The sequence below is a fragment of the Paralichthys olivaceus genome, chromosome 19 (assembly GCF_024713975.1).
Source record: "Paralichthys olivaceus isolate ysfri-2021 chromosome 19, ASM2471397v2, whole genome shotgun sequence".
Lineage (NCBI taxonomy): Eukaryota > Metazoa > Chordata > Actinopteri > Pleuronectiformes > Paralichthyidae > Paralichthys > Paralichthys olivaceus.
This window is the reverse complement of record NC_091111.1, coordinates 16,081,090-16,098,519: the sequence shown is the minus strand read 5'-3', so window position 1 is coordinate 16,098,519 and position 17,430 is coordinate 16,081,090.

Below are 17,430 nucleotides of genomic sequence, written 5' to 3'. Positions count from 1 at the left end.
AGTCCTAATTTGTAACTCGTACTGAGACCGATGTCCCCTGAAAGTCATTAATCCAGGTTTTAATTTCCTGCTTTGTCTGATCTCGTCCTGTAACTTTGGCATTAAGACAAAAATTGAGTCGGGTGATCCTTAACTGTGACTGGGTTTGTAGTTTGGTCAGATTGAGCTGCTGACGCTTTCATTTCATCGACTTTTTAAGAAACTAATAAATTACTGATGAAAACGAACATACAGTCTGCACCAGGTTTTAAAACACATGTTTCAAATACACATCTTTACAACAGTAAGATTGACAACAAGCCTTGTATTCTGCGCTGTTTGCATGTTGCAATTTGTCTAATGGATGTTGCTTGATGAAGGTCTGAGGAACAAACCGCTGTCTCAGTGAAAGTGAGGTCAAGTGACGGAAAGTGTTTGGGATTGATTGTTTTTTCCTTTATGGGGAGTTGGCGGAAAGAGATTACACTATGGTCCACCATCCGTGTGGTTTGAATTAGGGCCCCTCTGGGTGCTATTTCCCCGGGGCCCCTGAAGTCCCTTGAAACACTGCTGTCAGTCCTGTTTTTCCTAATTAATGCAATAATTAATGTAATATTTTGTTATTTCCACTCAATTATACCTCTTGTTTAACTGTTTAACTTGTGAAAAACTCCTCATCGGTTCATGCTTTGGTCCCAGTGTTGCTCCTCTGTGCTGAATCACAGAGACATACTGGAAACAAACGTCACGAGTGATGGACACATCCAGTCGCTGTGTCCTCATCCTAATCTAATTTCAAAATATGGATCATAACGGCAGCTTGCTCCTAAATGTAATCCACACATGGAATTATCATCACTGCATTACTAACGGGTACTTTTCTAGTTTTTACAGGTCTATGTTGTGGCAGATGTGTTGTTGACGGACAGATGCTGATTAAAATTAATATCACCAGACACACACACAATGACCCATATCTGACTCACACACACACACACTGTACAGTACCTGTGCTGATACACAACACACAGATGCCACACTGTCTAGTGTGTGTGTTTGTGTGTTTGTGTGTTATATTATGGGGTCAGTCATTAGTGATATTGGTTTTCAGCAGCTGTTGCTCTGCTGTGCTTCAACAGCATGCTGCAGAGCGATCTGTGTGTGTGTGTGTGTGTGTGTGTGTGTGTGTGAGCAGATTACTTTATATTGCATTACAAAGAATGTCTCGAGCACTGTTTGACTGAGTGGAACTGTATCCTCTCATTGTATAAAATGAATCCACAACATCCTGCGTACAGGCGCGGCCATCTTGCACTTTTGACATCACTTGAAACTCGTCGTTACGACAACAACCAATAGCAGCTTCCTCCTCAATACACATAACATAGCTAGCTTTCATGCAGTTCGGCAGCACGTGACGTCATCTCATTCAACGTGAATGAGCAGTTACACTGTGGTGCAGAGGGTGAAGGCCGTCTCGAAATAAAATGAATAAAAAAATATTAAAGAAGTGGTTCTGTATAAGAATGGATAAGTGGAATACATTGTAGAATATAGACGAAGCATTAACAAAATACATCCCCACTGAATTGCCTCCACATCACTTAATGTAAATTATTACTGCTCTTAGCTTCCTGGTTGAAACGAGTCACATGTGTAATGTTCATGGGGGTGATCACCCTCAAAGAGAGTGTGTGTCTGTGAGCGGGCCGTCATATTCTGTTTCTGCCGGTTAAAAAAACTGTTTTTCTTAAGGAACAAATTCAGATTATCATTTCCCATATTCAGAAGGAAAAAAAAAAATCAGCAGGATTGATATGAATGACTTTCCTGAGTTCACGGTTCTCAAAGAGGTCACTGGATTTAATCATGGCACACAAAAAAAACTGTGTAACTTTTCAATTAAAATTTCATTTTCTGGAAATGAAAAGCCACAGTTGGAATAGCGAGTCTTCCTCTGAGTACTCTGGTGGAAATGGCTTCACACGTTGTATAGTTTCTGCTGGAGATAATGTGGTCATTCTTGGGGGAAGTAAAGGCTCTATGGTAATTTCCTGTAGAAATAGCAGCTTCCACGAGCGGCAGCAGTTAGTGAGATAGATGTTCCAGGAGAGATGTGGGAAAACTACAACTCAGCGTTTTTTTTTTTGCTTTATCTATTAGAGCGGTAATATTGCATGATCAAGTGCGGGACACATTCACTCACCCTCTTCCTCCCCCTCTCTATGTGTCTGTCCATTATGTTGAGTAATGAGTGCAGAGTTTCTAGTCCGTCCAGAATCCACTGTCCTCCCGACACTCCCAACTCCAGGTGATTGTCCCACTGCTCCGCTGGGTGTGAAGTGGACAAAGGCACTGAGATCTGTTTGCAGGTTGAGTTACGTTGTGCCATTATCATCCAGAACAAATCAGTTTTTTCAGATATTATCTCCAGAAAACCCCTGAAGACTTAAGGTCTGGACATTATGTGGAGTTTGCCTTTCACATATGAAGCAGGAGATTGTCCGGGTCACACACGTTCACAACAACAGGAAAATGTTCGGAACATGCAGATGATGGGGGTGGCACCTTTCCAGACATTTTATCAGAGGACTGGAAGGAGAAGAACTTGAATGTAATACCTTGCATGGTCGGTTTGAACGAGGAAAGAAGTGGCTTGTACGTGTTGTCCAGATAAAATCATTTCTACTGCGCGACCACACTCAAAACCAGCTGTCATTAATACTCAAGCATCTGTTTTGTTGCCCTCTGCTTTTACATGAAAAATTAAATAGTCCTGATACAAATAAGAAAAAGAGAAATGGGGATAGAAGTTCAAAATCAGTGTACGTTCCCGCTACTGGCCAATCACAGCATGAAGTGTGGGTGACTGACAGGTGGCCAGGGGGACTTAAGTAATGAGGCTTGAGACTCGAATTGTGTGACTAAGCACACGACTACTGTTCAGAGCAGCTCGGTGTGCGGTGGTTAACAATGCAGCCTCACAACAAGAACGCTCTGGCTGTGAACCTGACAGTGGAAACATGCTGCAGACACATTTTTGATGAGTGATGCTGATCTGTGACAAACACATTGTGTTTCCTGCGGTGGTTTGTTTACGGTGACGGTCTCCCTTTGCCATTTAAAATGTTTTAATCCTTAGCAGCGGCAGGAGGACGCTCTGTTTGCATCAGCAGTAAGTGAGTGCAGCTGTGGTTGTCGGGGAGTGAACGGTGAGGCTGCTCGGCGATGATACGATTATTTGCATGTTTCCTGTGGATAGCTGCTGCATGAGAAGGACATTTGTTCTGCAGGAAAAGGAAACATTGCTTTTGAAGATTTGACCTAAAGCAAACTAGTTTTTGCAGAGAAAAACTCTACACTCGAAAACAAAACAGGCTTAGATTTCATCTTTAAATACTGAGGATTCAATTAGAATCCTTTCTTTAGTTGGCCTTCAGAGAGCTGAAAGAATTGTGTGCGTATGTGCGTTTTTGCTTACGCAGATTTCGAGACATGCCTCGGACTTTGGATGACTCAAGACTCGACTTGGACGTTCCCCAAGTGAAAGCTGATTTTGATTCAGTGGCCTGGAGCGAATGTAGGCAGCCGTGTGCCAGGCCATCGAGAGTAGGCAACTACGTGTTTATCAGTTTTTTTTTTTTTTTGTAGCAGCCAAAAAAGCTGCAGTCGTCCATTTGAACGATGTGTCCTGCTCCTGTGTGGGTGAAAAACGTGTTAGTCACTGAATCTCGTGGTTTCATCCGTGGAGGGAAAAGGTGCCACGAATACATCATGAAATTAAACATCATTAACTCAACACAGCTGACGGAACCGAGCTCGTGTTTGGAGCAAAACAAACAGTTGGTATCGATCCACTGTCATCTGTTGTCCATCAGATAGAGAGATAGATAGATAGAGAGAGAGAGAGAGAGAGAGGGAGATATACATTTGTGGCTCTGCACTTTTTTGCATGTTGCCAGCAAAATGCCTAAATTGTAACCATGTGTGTGTGTGTGTGTGTGTAAGTGGATTAGAAACAATGAGCGCTCTGTGTTGAAAACACAATAGCGTTGCAACTCTTTTTGTTCCCCTTCATCTTCCCAAATCCCCCCTCCCCCCTCTTTTCTGTCACTTTCTATTTCACTTCCTTCGCTTACTGTCTTATTTTCCAACAATTTTCAAACATAACCAGATAAACCTGCATTTGTGTGTGTGTGTGTGTAGTAGTGTGTGGTAGTGTGTGTTAATGTGTGTGGTAGTGTGTGGTAGTGTGTGTGTGTGTGTGTGATTGCACGAGAGAGAATAAAGTACAGTGGTTATTAATCAGTAATTAGTGCTCTGCGATGTGTTGAGGATTAATTTACTGATTCTTCTATCGTCCATCTGGTTGTGTCCACACACACACACACACACACACACACACACACACACACACACACACACACACACACACACACACACACACACACACACACACACACACACACACATATCTACCAGTGATTTTACTAACAGTAAGAAAAAAAGAGTGAAGCACACACACACACACACACAAAGTGTCCCTCTATCTTAATCGTCTCGTGTGATTCCTCGCTGTGTTTGGCCGATCAGTCGGCTCCAGCTGGACTCGGCCTCCCTGTGGCTGTGTAACAGAATCATCCTAAACTCTCTATCTCAGACGATAAGCAGTGTGTCGCCCGCAGACCCACGCAGACCCTCCGCTACATCCTTGTTTCTCTGTGGGAGAACTGACAAGAGGAAGCAGCAGAGTTTCAAGTAGGTCTCCATGTACGAGGCCGAGAGGCAGATCATCATTACCATGAACAGGCTGGTACAATACCTGTGATACTCAGAACACTTCAGCTCAGTTTGTCTTCTGTCTTTGGAGTCACTCAGTGCTCTACCTTTCTCTTGAATTTTATGTTGAGCTGAAATTCAACAGCAGTGGAACGGTTTTATCTCTTTTAACAGTTTTTTCTATTTTGGACATGAACTCCTGAAACACTGGTGTGGATGACAGACAGGGGTTGAACCATAACCTCCCTCTGAACTGGAAACTGGAAATATCTGTTTGTGATAACGGGCACTGACTGTCTGCTGACATAGATCCGCTTAATCATAGGCTGAATTCTGAATACATGGTGTTTTAGTGAATAACCCATTTTATGTAAATAACATCTCAGGATTCAGAACACAGGAAGAAAAACCACACACAGCGAGAGGTACCTGCCCACGGCTCGGCACGCAGCTTCCACTGGAAGTGACTCATATGTCAGTGGTCTTCGCTTACGACAAAGCGGGTGAGGCGGCGCCAAACGGTGAACCCGCTTATCGACCCGCAACACTAAAAGCACAGCTCTGACATTTGAATGAAGTGTTTACTCAGAACAAGATGCGTCTGTAAAGCTGGAGGAACCGTTCACTCTGCTGTGATTACACACCGCTGCTGCTGCTGCTGAACCAAAACTCAAAGTCAAGTTTTATTTCACCAACGCGCTGCTTTAAACAATCACCAGCCTCTACTGAAGTTGTCACACATTAATTACCTTGCTCAAGGGCACCTCGGCAGACCATTTACAGCAGCAGACAGTGTTCCTGCACATTCATCCGCCTCGTGTATTATCCTCTCAACAAAAGCGAGCCGGAGTGATGCGTCGCTCTTTGTAATGAGAGCTTCTCCAGAGTAATGAAATTTGTCTGGAACAAAGCGAGAGCTTCTAATATCAAACAGTGTCCCATTACCATAATAACTGACCTTTCTATTGGCTGAGAAGGGGGACGCGGCCCAATCCAGACCTCTATCATCTTGATAACAACCTGGAATTAATGTCCAGCATAATGGAGGGCAGGGGGGGTGAGGGTGGAGGGGGAGGCTGGTGTGGGCGTTGGAAGCCATGTTTCTATGAAGACGGAACACACACAACAAAAGGAAAAAGGGAGCACAGGGGGAGTCAGGAATGAAAGGTAGGCTGGATGGTGGAGGAGGAAGAGGAGGTGGAGGAGGAGGAGGAGGAAGAAAGATGTCAGGGCACAAGGAAAAGAGCGAGGAGGGGGGGCAGGAGCAGGGAGATGTTTCGACAAAAGGTCTCATGTTGAGAAACACTCGTTCTCCCTCACTTTCTCCCTTTCCCCCCTTATTATCCCTCCACAGGACCGAGGGGGGGAGTGGTGGCGGTGGGTGGAGGGTGGAGGGAGAAATGACATTTTCATTTGTTCTTTTAAGGGCTTCTTATTATCACCTTTCAAGAGAAACCCTCTCTCTTTCTCCTGTCGCGCTTTCTTTTCTCTCTCCCTCGCTCTCCCGCACGACACATTCAAATAGAAGTTTTTGCACCCTCTCTCTCTCTCTCTCTCTCTCTCTCTCTCTCTCTCGCTCTGTCTCTTCCTCCTCTCTTGTTCCCTCTCTCTCTCTCTATTCTGCAGTATAATTGCACGGCTGATTAATTATAAGGGAATCAGCAAGAGTGAAAAGAGAAGTTGGCATTTCAACCTACAGAGAGAAAAGAAACGTCGCACCTATACACACACGCACACACACACACACACACACACACACACACACACACACACACACACACACACACACACACACACACACAGACACACACACTTTCCAGTTTCCTTCACATTCAGTGACACACACGCACAAAAAACATGCTTTCTGACGCAAATACCAACGTGACGACCACATTAAGTTTGACACAAGTTCAGATATTCGACCTGCAGTGAATTCAACATGAACTGTAATGAAACAGAGTCGTGTATTGATGGTGTTTGCGTCTCCTAATCCAGCTTTAACGCTTCTACTTTTATTGCTCGTGTGTTTAATAATTATGTCTTAGAAGTTGATCTTGGGTGTGTAGAAAGGCTCAGTGGAATAAAATGTGTTATTAATAGTGGTTCTGACATTCATGTGTTGGCAACAGGGAAGGAAAGACGGCTAAACACTAAAATACCAAAGACCAATAGGAAAAACTTTGTGCCCCTCTTTCATTTGGGAAGGAACAGACAGTCTGATTGTGTTGCTTCATCATCAGTTACATTGTGTGTTGGTACAATGGCACGAACACTCCGGGTGTCCTCGGTGGCACATTTCTTTGTCTCTGTGCTGAGTGAGAATCGATCGTGGCTCATATGTGCAACCGGCTGCACCAATAACTTACTTTTCCTGAGAGTCGACTGAAGCGAGTGATCGATAACCAGACAGTGGTGTGTGATCTGACTTCTACAACAACACTGAGCGCTGTCTCTGAAGCAAGCTTAGGTTAAAAAAAAAGAGGGGAAAGGAATTTAAGTACAAATTTTGCCAATTTATCGGGGACATTAAGTCTTTCATGAATATTCATTAAGAGCCAGTTGGCAGGTTGTCACAAGCCGCGCTCCATTTGCAGAGCCAGTCATCGAAACCAATAGTTAATGATCACGGACTTAGCAGGTCTGCACCGGTGATAACGGCTCATCCACATCCTCTTATTTCTAAAAATCAAGTCCACGTTTTCTCTGAGATTAATTACAATTGACAGCTGTGTCATTTAGGAACATATTAGTCATTCAATATTCAGAACAACTGTATGTGGAAACGCTGCAACGGTGAATACAGCCAGAGATGGTGAGAATCTGCTTCCTCCTTCGATTGCATCAACTCTCTCTGACTTTATAAACCTCCGACAAACATTCAAAGCAGATGTCGGAGTGTGGTAAACTGCTGATGTGCTGTATAAACAGGCCTGCGTGGCTGAATGTGAAAGCGCAGGATGCCTGTGTACCCCGCCGGGCTGTTTTACCTCTTAGCTTCGCTTCTCCGAGTGGATCAATTCCACAGGATTGATGGAGTTTTTCGCGGGAGATTGATGGTGTCTGTGTTACTGCAGAACCTGGATTCCGAGGAGCTCTAAATCTCCCCCCTTCTATCTCCCTGCTCCAGTTTGTTGTTGTTGCCTCAAATCAGCAGCTTTAGCGGAATCGTTGCGGGCGCAGACTTTAAACATCCGATGACTCATCTTGGGGTCGAAACCAAGAAGTTCTACTCATCTGCTTTCTTTTCTCTCCTCCTGATCGTTCCTCTTGTCTCTCTAAATGTTTTTTAAAGCAGTGAAATCCTCCAGAACATGAGTATGTATGTTTCTCCACATGTACTTTAGCTAACGTGCGCATTAAAACATGGATCCTATGATCGGGTGTGTGTGCGTTTGCCTTATCTTGCATTTTTTAAGGTGCACGTGTGCACCAAGTGTTTCCAAGTGTAAGTGTGCACCTGCATCCCTGATGTGATTTGATCAGACACCAATAAGAGCAAATCTCATTAACATCAAACCGCTTTAGTACTAATCAGGTTACCGAGCAACAAGCCAGCCAATGGCAGCTACTAATGCCATTAAGTAGAGCTGTGATTGGATTGGGATCTTATTTCAACTTCCTGAAGGCTGCCAGCGTTTTAATCAATAAACACAACCGCAGTGATGTCACAGTCCGTTAGAACGGTGCGGCGGTAATGTCACATTTCGTTAAGATTGTAAAGATGGCGGAAAAGGACAAAGCGGAGGGGATTGTTTTTTTGTTTTTTTTAAGGAGTTTCCACCTACGCTGATAAACACTGCAGATGTGAGGCTGAATCGTGAAACGAGAGAAAGACAAACGCAGCACATCTTCCCCGGTAATTACAGTGTGTTGGCAAAGGAGGGGAATGGATGAATGGGAGGAGGAAAGGTGGAGGACAGGTAAGGATGCTCGGAGGATGCGTCAAAGAAAGAGAGAAAGTGGGGATGAAAATAAGAATCGCAGGCCTGAACTTTTTCTGAACCTCTCTTTGTCTAACACCGTTTTTTTAAATTTTATTAATAAACTGGCAGGAAAATTACAACAATTCCACAAGTTAATTAAAATAACATCCGGACTCACACTTCCACTTTAGTTCATTACTTCTGCTCAGTAGATTAGCAGGATAACTGAGATTCAAATAATCCTCTTTGCTTATTTTATGGATTTCACTCGAGTGATACCGAATTCCACGCCATACGCACAAAATGGCGTCCTTATCAGACCTGCTCACTGCGCCTGTGACATTACGTTAAAACAAAGCGTTCTGGACAGTTTAATCCATTTATCCTGGCCAATCCTGCCGCAGTCACTCCAGTCACCGTTTGATTCCCTGCAATTGTCTCAATCTAAAGGCGCAACTACAGTCCTGCCCCCCCCCTTTCTCTTTCTCTCTCTCTCTGTCTGTCGCTCCCCTTTCTGCTTCCCTTCTCCCCCCATCGCTTCTGCCTCAGATCGATGGTGAGGGCGAAAAGCTAATGACCCATCTCAGCAACCAATTCACTCAGCTCTGCCACACTCAGTACCTGTCTGAACCTATGAGGAGAGAGGAGAGGAGGAGAGGGAGAGGAGACGAAGAGGAGGAGAGGAAGAGGAAAGGAAGGTTTCTTTATTTAAGAGGCTTTCTTCTTCTCTTCTCAAACTGAAAACCCAAACCACCGGCTGTGGACAAATCAGGGACGACAGAGAAAGTAAACAAGCCACCAACACTGTGGTGACATGTAATTTTTAAACCTGCACAGTGACGCTGCGGCTTTCAGACACAAACTGAGCCTCTCCTGGGATTTTCCAGGGCTTCCGCGTGTCTGGATGTATCGGACAATCTCCTGCTGCGCTCTCTCCATGTGTGAAAGTCCAACTAATGTCCCGACACAATTATTCAGACGTTATTAAAGATTCATCTCAAAACGTTAGTAGCATGTGTGGAACAGATTTCATTTCTCCGTCTTCTGCAAGTCTTTGTAGACTTGATAGAATCAATCATACGTATGGTGATCGGACTCCCACCAGTATGATTCCCAGCCGCAGCTTTATCTTACAACCCCCTGCAGAGAACCATGGATGAGTCTATATGCTGAGTAAGCTAACCAACATTAACTATGAGGGTAATTTGATCTGTTTTGACCTGAATCCATCAATTAAAGACAAGTGCTATCTGCGGCTATGATTTCATTCCCTCGCATTCACTTTACAGTTCTCATGGTGTCAGAATCAGCTCATACTCATCAGTGGTTCAGGTTTTTCTGCAAATGACAAATGATGGACATATGCAAAAATGGTTATTTTGTTAGAGTGAAAATAAAGTTTACCCATCTCGGTTTCTCTTGGCCTTTCTCGTTCTTTATCCATCTCTCTCTCTCTCTCTGCCGCCCTCCCTTAAGTTCAGCTTCAGTGCCTATCACATCTAAATTCATTAGGGCCTCAAGTGGTGTGTATTTGTGTGGTTTTTGTGTGTGAGTATGTGTATTTGTGTGTGTTTGTGTGTGCGTGAGTGCGCGTGCATCATCAGTGCTAAATGATTATAAAGCATAGTTATTAAAAAACTGCCATAATTACCACGCCTGTAGCAAAAACACTCTGATATGAATTTACCCCCTCTTCTCTCCATGGGTAAAGACGCACACACATCGACAACACAGAGATTCTTGTAGTGTTGTACATGCACACACAGTGGCACACTGAGAAGCACACACACACACACACACACACACCTCCTCTGGCAAGAGCAAATTCTTACACAGGTTCCCAAGCTTGATGTAATTTTTCACGTACCCCGTCCTTCCTGGCCTGCTGTGAATGTCAATTAGAAACCTTCTGACCCCGAGTTTGGGACTTGCCCATTCTTAATGCACTGCCCAATCCTGAGGGAGTCACATCATCCACTCACAAAATGTTGATGTACCAAAATGATGAATTATAAATTCTGTATCAATACCACACTAAAAAGACAGATTGAATGTGGGATAAGATTATTAAATTAAATTATTAACCAGGAAGATGATTTTCTTTGCACATTTAATTTATAATGAAATAAAAAAAAAAACAAGCTGTGATGCAGAATGAAAAAAACTGGAAACCGAATAAAATGAGTTAAATGAAAATGAAATGAAAGCACATGAACAAACACTTTGGGAATGTGCTGCACATGCTCTTGTCCTGCAGACAGCATTTTTTTTAAATCCACAGAGGAAACAGTATTTGAAAGAAAGTCCAGAGAAAGTCACCAAAATAAATGTTTTTTTAAATCAATATATCAATACTGTTCTACGCTTGGTAGAGGAGGTAAGTTAATAAAATGTGTTGCTGAAACAAACCAAAACAGATCATGGGCTGCAAACGATAACGGACGTGTCTCATTTCAAATGGACACTTGTTTCTTCACGAGCGAACTTGAGGCTGTAGCAATTCAGGGTAACTCTGGACCCCAAGTCTTCGCCAAAGAGCCACGGCCATGAGCACAACCACGGAAATGACAGGAATGATAGATGCAGCAGGTGATAGCCAACCTCGAGAGACAAACCTGCTGCGAGCACCACAGTGTAGGAAATTACAAGATTAATGCAATTAGATGATATCAGATCCTTTAAGAGAGAGAGAGAGAGAGATCTGCTGTTCTGAGCCGTGAGGAGAGATATCGCCTCCACTCTCCTGGTCTGAAGAAACCGAGTCAGTGTGAGGTGTGTATGAAGGTACAGTGTGTGTGTGTTGAAACAACAAAGCCTCAGTCTGGCAGAGCGAAGCAGTCGTTGCATCATTTATCGGGCCGATCACAACATCTTGAGCCTCATCACAGTCTGAACTGGTTGATCAGACAGCGCGAGCACAGTCAGTAAATGGAAGTATTTCAACAATGCCGTCTGTTGGCTCTGGCGTCTGATACGTCCTGATGAAACAACTCCAAATCAAAACAGTGGCTGTCAAGATGTCCGTGACGAGAACAGGTCAACCGGGTTTTTAAGTTATGCTACTGCTGCTAGTGCGCCACTAGAGGTGCTGTGGACAAACACACACAAGAACATGAGGAGTTCCATTTCGAACTCAAACTCGATAAGCACCCAAACAAATATTTACAAAACTATGTTTTACATCTGCAAATGACTCCACCTTAACTAAAGTAAATTCTTAAACAACCTAACCCAAACCAAATTCTACTCCGAACCCTAAAACCAAGTCTTCACCCTGAAACGTCCTTACTTCTCTGAAAGGTTTATAATTTAGTCCTCACAAAGAAAAGTATAAGTACACACACACACACACACACACACACTGACTCCCACCCTCCACCTGTCGTCACCAGCTGGCTGATACACCTGGCTCACGAGCATCGGCCAAAAAAAAGGATGGAAAGTTACCATAGCAACCATATGGTGTTGGCCTGCCATAGTTGGCATTGCCATGGTAACAGGAGATCAGACAAGGGGGGCAGTGCCAGCTTTATAGGCCAGGATGGACCAGACACACACACACACACACACACACACACACACACACACACACACACACAAACACTGATTCTTCAGAGTTCAGATACAACAGCTGCTGACTTTTATACGCTCATCATTAAAAGCAACAGGTTTTAGCAATATCATGTGATTTGGTCCAATATTTGCTGTTTTCTGTTTCCAGTTGTTTTGCTTCTCTTGATGAAAGTTCTCATTTCCAATATTTGGAACAATGATCTTGCAGATTATCCTTTCACTCAAGGTCACAGCGTTTTAACTCAAGGTCGCTGGACCAAATCATTCCAAATTGTTCAATGGCTACAGTCGAAGGGTGAACTGTTTTCTCTCCTGGCTGATTGGACAAACTCAAATATATAAAAGAGTAAAAAAACGTGTGAAGCGACGAACAGGCTTCAAAACTTCAACAACAACATCAGAGAGACTATCTGATCCGGGTTAAATTTAACATTCTTGGCTATGTCGTTTGTCGCATAGCTTCCGTGGGCATGCACATACATTGGCAGGATGCACATTTGGAAGAAAATGTGCGACAAAAATAAAGTTCAGCTGCTTCACACAAGGCCTCCACAAAGTTTTCTTCAAGTTTGTCCAACAGGGAATCTTTTTTTTTTCCTTCTCCGTACATTGTCGGCACAGCGCAAAGAAACCATGTGTGCACAACTGAAGCATTAGTGAGGTTTGAATGTGTTTGACGATGGTTTAAGGTTTAAGGTATACAGGAAATGATACGATGCAGCTTTGTTCTGCAGTAAAAACATTAAAGCTGCACCAGAGGGTTTTTTAAATATAGAAATACACATCTACATCATCAGGTGACATTTTTTTTAATGTAGACTGAAAACCTTTTATTCACAAATGCTTTTAACAATTTATATTAAATTCAAGGTCATACCATTATTGTGTGTAAATCTTTTTTGTCATCATTTTTATTTCATTATCTTACACTTTTTCCATTTATCAACTTATTTGTAATATTTTGCTCCTTCCACTTATTTTTAAATGTTTTTCATTCTATCCTTTCAATTTTTCTATTTTAAATGGATTTAAATTTAGTCCGTACAGCACCTTAAATCAACCTCCGTGTATTAGTGTGTTTTATAAATAAAACTGCTTCGCCTTGTTTCAAATTTCATGTTTTAGTACAAATTCCTGTGGAAAATAATTTCTTGCAGAGGAAGCGGTGACTCAGAGCTGTTCTGCTTTTTAATCTTAGATAACTGGAGGTCAAGTTGAGAGACTAGATTAAATATCTTCCCTCTGATTTTAAAAAATAGCTTTCATAACCTTTTGGGCATGTTCCAATAATCGATGTCTTTGTCGTAATCTTTTCAGGCCAAGTTTCCTTCAGATAGTTTGACGAGTCTGCGACATCTGTCTGTGCCAGAGCACAATACCAGGTCTGATACTGTGTTGAAGGATGAGCTGAAAAACTGGCTTCGACTTCAGTGAGAGCTCGGGGTGTGCAACAGTACATATTTGTGCGCGTGTGTGCGTACACACTCCCACACCAGGTTGCATACCTCAGACCTGAGTATGCATGAGAGAAATAACGCTCACAGACTTTCTCCCACTATCTGTCTTTTCATTTTTTCAAATACAAACACACACACACAGCGGTTTCTTACCACAGCTGCGACCTTGAGACTCAATATGAACGAGCATATCTCGCGCACACAGACACCAAATTCTAAATCTCTGTGTATGTGTGTTAACATGGAGCTTCACCAGCTCTGTCTGCAAAAAGAAAAACTCCTCTCCTCTCCTCTCCTCTCCTCTCCTCTCCTCTCCTCTCCTCTCCTCCTCTCCTCCAGACTTAAAACTGATAGAACATCTTGAAAGTACACTGATTAAAATATATATTATGATGATAATAATATATTTAATACAAACTCTTTATTACTTCCAAAGTCAACAGCAAACATTCTTTGAAAGTAACATGTGGCATCATTTTTTGCTTTCAGTCCTGAAATATGTTTCTACCGATTGATTCAGTTTTTTAAAATACAAAATTCCTGAAATTTTAATCTTGTGGAATGAAAGCACTGCTGAAATCAGGTTTTTCAGTTCACACTCTGCTCAAAAGACTTTTTGTTTTGTTTCTATTTAATCTTTTTTTTGAAGGGAAACAATTAGCAGTGTTCTGTTTTCTTTTTATTCAGATTTGATTCCTCTTTTTCATCTATTTGCTGTGGCTTTCTGGCTCCTGTCCTTCAGAAGTGGTTTCTATTTCATTTAACACTTTCATCCACATTTTTCTCTCTTTTATTTTATTCTGATCGGAGGTGAAAGGTGCTGCCGTCCTGTCCCAAACACAAGAACGGCTTTCTGTAGAGCACATACCTCCGCCAAGGCCCATCAGTCCCCTTGAATTCAATAAAGCTGCACCAAATAACATGCGCTCGTAGATATCAGTCCCCTAAACAGATTTTCTCATGAAGATCAGTGACTTGTTCCCTGGTGAAATTGGTGAAAATCTCACAATTTTAGAAGAAAGTGCCCAATGGGCCCAGTTTTTTTGAGTAATCCTGCAGATAAACAAACCAATAAACAAACGCACAAACATACAGGCTTGAATAAATAAACTTGGGTTTATAGACAATCACGACAAACTACAAACTGTAGAGGAGAGAAGGTATTTCTCACGTCACATCATTAAAGAGGACAGAATGACCATGCGACTGAGACAAGGGCACAACGTCCTCATCCAAAAATAATGTGAGGTCCAGTGTTGTCTGAGGTCAGTTTCATTCCTCTGTAATTTGCATTAATTCTCAATAATCTGATCTCACCAACACAAACAAAGATCAGATTTGTTTCTGCTACACACACACACACACACACACACACACACACACACACACACACACACACACACACACACACACACTCACAGACACACAACAACAACAATAATATACTAAATCAAAATCAAGGAAAAATCAGGATCTATTCGGTAAACGTAAATTCTTGAACTTTGCTGTATTAACGGCATGAATTATCTCTTAACGCCTTTATGCGATTTAATTAATTTCGTTAGATCACTTTTCTTCTATTTTCGATGAAATATCAACATAGTTGTCACATCTGAGGGTTTTTTCTTTATAATGGTTGAATTCAGCAAAATAGTTTTTAGGTGAATCAAACACTGAAAGACTTTTAGGGTGTGAGTGAAGGTTGTGCTTCAGAAAAGTAAAACTTAAATTGCTGTTTTCTATTCACGCTCAGGTCAACTTCAATTACTTGTGAGTGGAGTCAGGGCCGTGTGGTATACTGTACATTATAATGCAGCGACAATTCAAGTCTTTATCCTAAACTGAAAGGACACGCCGGGGTATACTGTGCAGGCTGATGGGTTTTGCATTTCCATTTTCTACTTATTGCAAATTATTCAGCTTTCTGAATGAACCTGAATCCAAGAGGACACGACAAGAGGCGTCTGTCTTGACTTTTCTGTCTAACTTCAAATAAAGTATATGACAGACAGAGACAGGAGTTGTCCTTCCTCAACAAATAAGAAGCGAGTCCTCAGTCAAGATGGGGTCATAGAGAAAGCTGACTTTATATCTGAGGCCTCACCTGGTATGTTAACAGGCTGATGCTTTAGCAGGTACGATGTTCAATACTTATATTATATTGTAATAAAGAAAATACCATCGTCCTCTAAGTTGCACAGATACATTTTGGCTAAGCAGACATGCACGGTAATAAGAGGTGAAGTCTGGGGAATCACCAAAACTTGCGCAATTCCTCCTCTGGCAACATCAGTGAGACGTTTCATGGAGATCTGTTGCTAATATTTCAGTCTGGGTTAGAACAACAGGTCGACTTTGCCAAACCCCCCCTCCCTCCCCCCCTCCCTCCCTCCCTCCCTTCCTTCAGCGAGGCAAAAAACTGCAGACTCACCAGTGCGTTCGAAGAGAGGAAGCTGAAGCCATTAGCCATTAGATGACCCTTGGAAAATATGAGATGTTCCAGCTTGTACCACCTAGATTTGAAACAGTAAGCAGTTGCACATCCTGATACTGAGTGTGATATATATCAGAATGCTCATAATGTGGGAGAAAAGGTGAGAATTCATAATTTTTGATTAATTGTGCAAAGATTTAACCTCTAATTGTTTCATTATGAAACTGTAAACAAATTCCTTTATCCCGCAATCACATCCACATGAGACAGTTGCCCAGGTCTGGTCTGCAGCTGGGGGCGGTGAACAAAGATTTAACGCAAGTGGTTGTGAATTTGCGTCCTGTTACAATGCTGCAGTCGACATTTGCCTTTTTATTAACTGCAATTACAGTTTTCCCTCTAACCTTGCCCTCACTGAACCGTGCTGAATTACACTGAACTGAACCACAGCTGGACCTGGATGTTAAACTACATCACTGAATGGGATCCGCGGAATTGTCTGATATTTAAGTTATTTTCTGTCCGTACAGGGTTTGGACTGAAAACAGAGGGAGCTTCTGTGTAATCCATCATAGAGACGCTGGATGGAGCACATTTGGGCTCAGAATTGCACTGGTGAGTTCCACTGAGCGCGGTGACAGGTTAGATTGCTGGAAATTGTCTGCACAGGAACAATGTACCTGCGTCGGGGGTTGAACAGGGTCGTCCAGTGGTTCCAAATATAAAATCTATTTGTGCTCGCTGTCCATTTTCCAGCACAGGAAATATTTCGTGCAGACTAGTTTTCAGTCCAGATCCGATATTACACAGCAATGACTGCCTCCCCTGTTATTTGCTACCTGAAGCCGGATAAGAGTTGCAACATGATGTAAAAAACAATGGTGGGAGAGATATGAACAACTTAAAATCACCGCAGAGCAGAATTCACACAGGGAAATATAATGTTTGGTTTAGATTCCACTGAAAAACTGATTCCACGTGAACATTTCAATAATGAAATCCAGTCATAACTGACATTGCACGAGATACAGGATCTGTGTGTCTTCATTTGCATCTCATTGTCATTACATTTGAATATTCTCTGTACAAACGGTTATAAAGACAGTTTGGTCCGTGACATAGACTGACTATATGTACATAAGAGACAGAAGGTAAATATGTTCAGTGGTAAGACTCATGTGAGATGAATTAGTGAGATGGCTTACTCTTGATGAACTTGGTGCTTTTGGACATCTGTTTCCTGTACTGAGCGATTGACCGTCTGGGGAGGGAGAGAAAAATAACA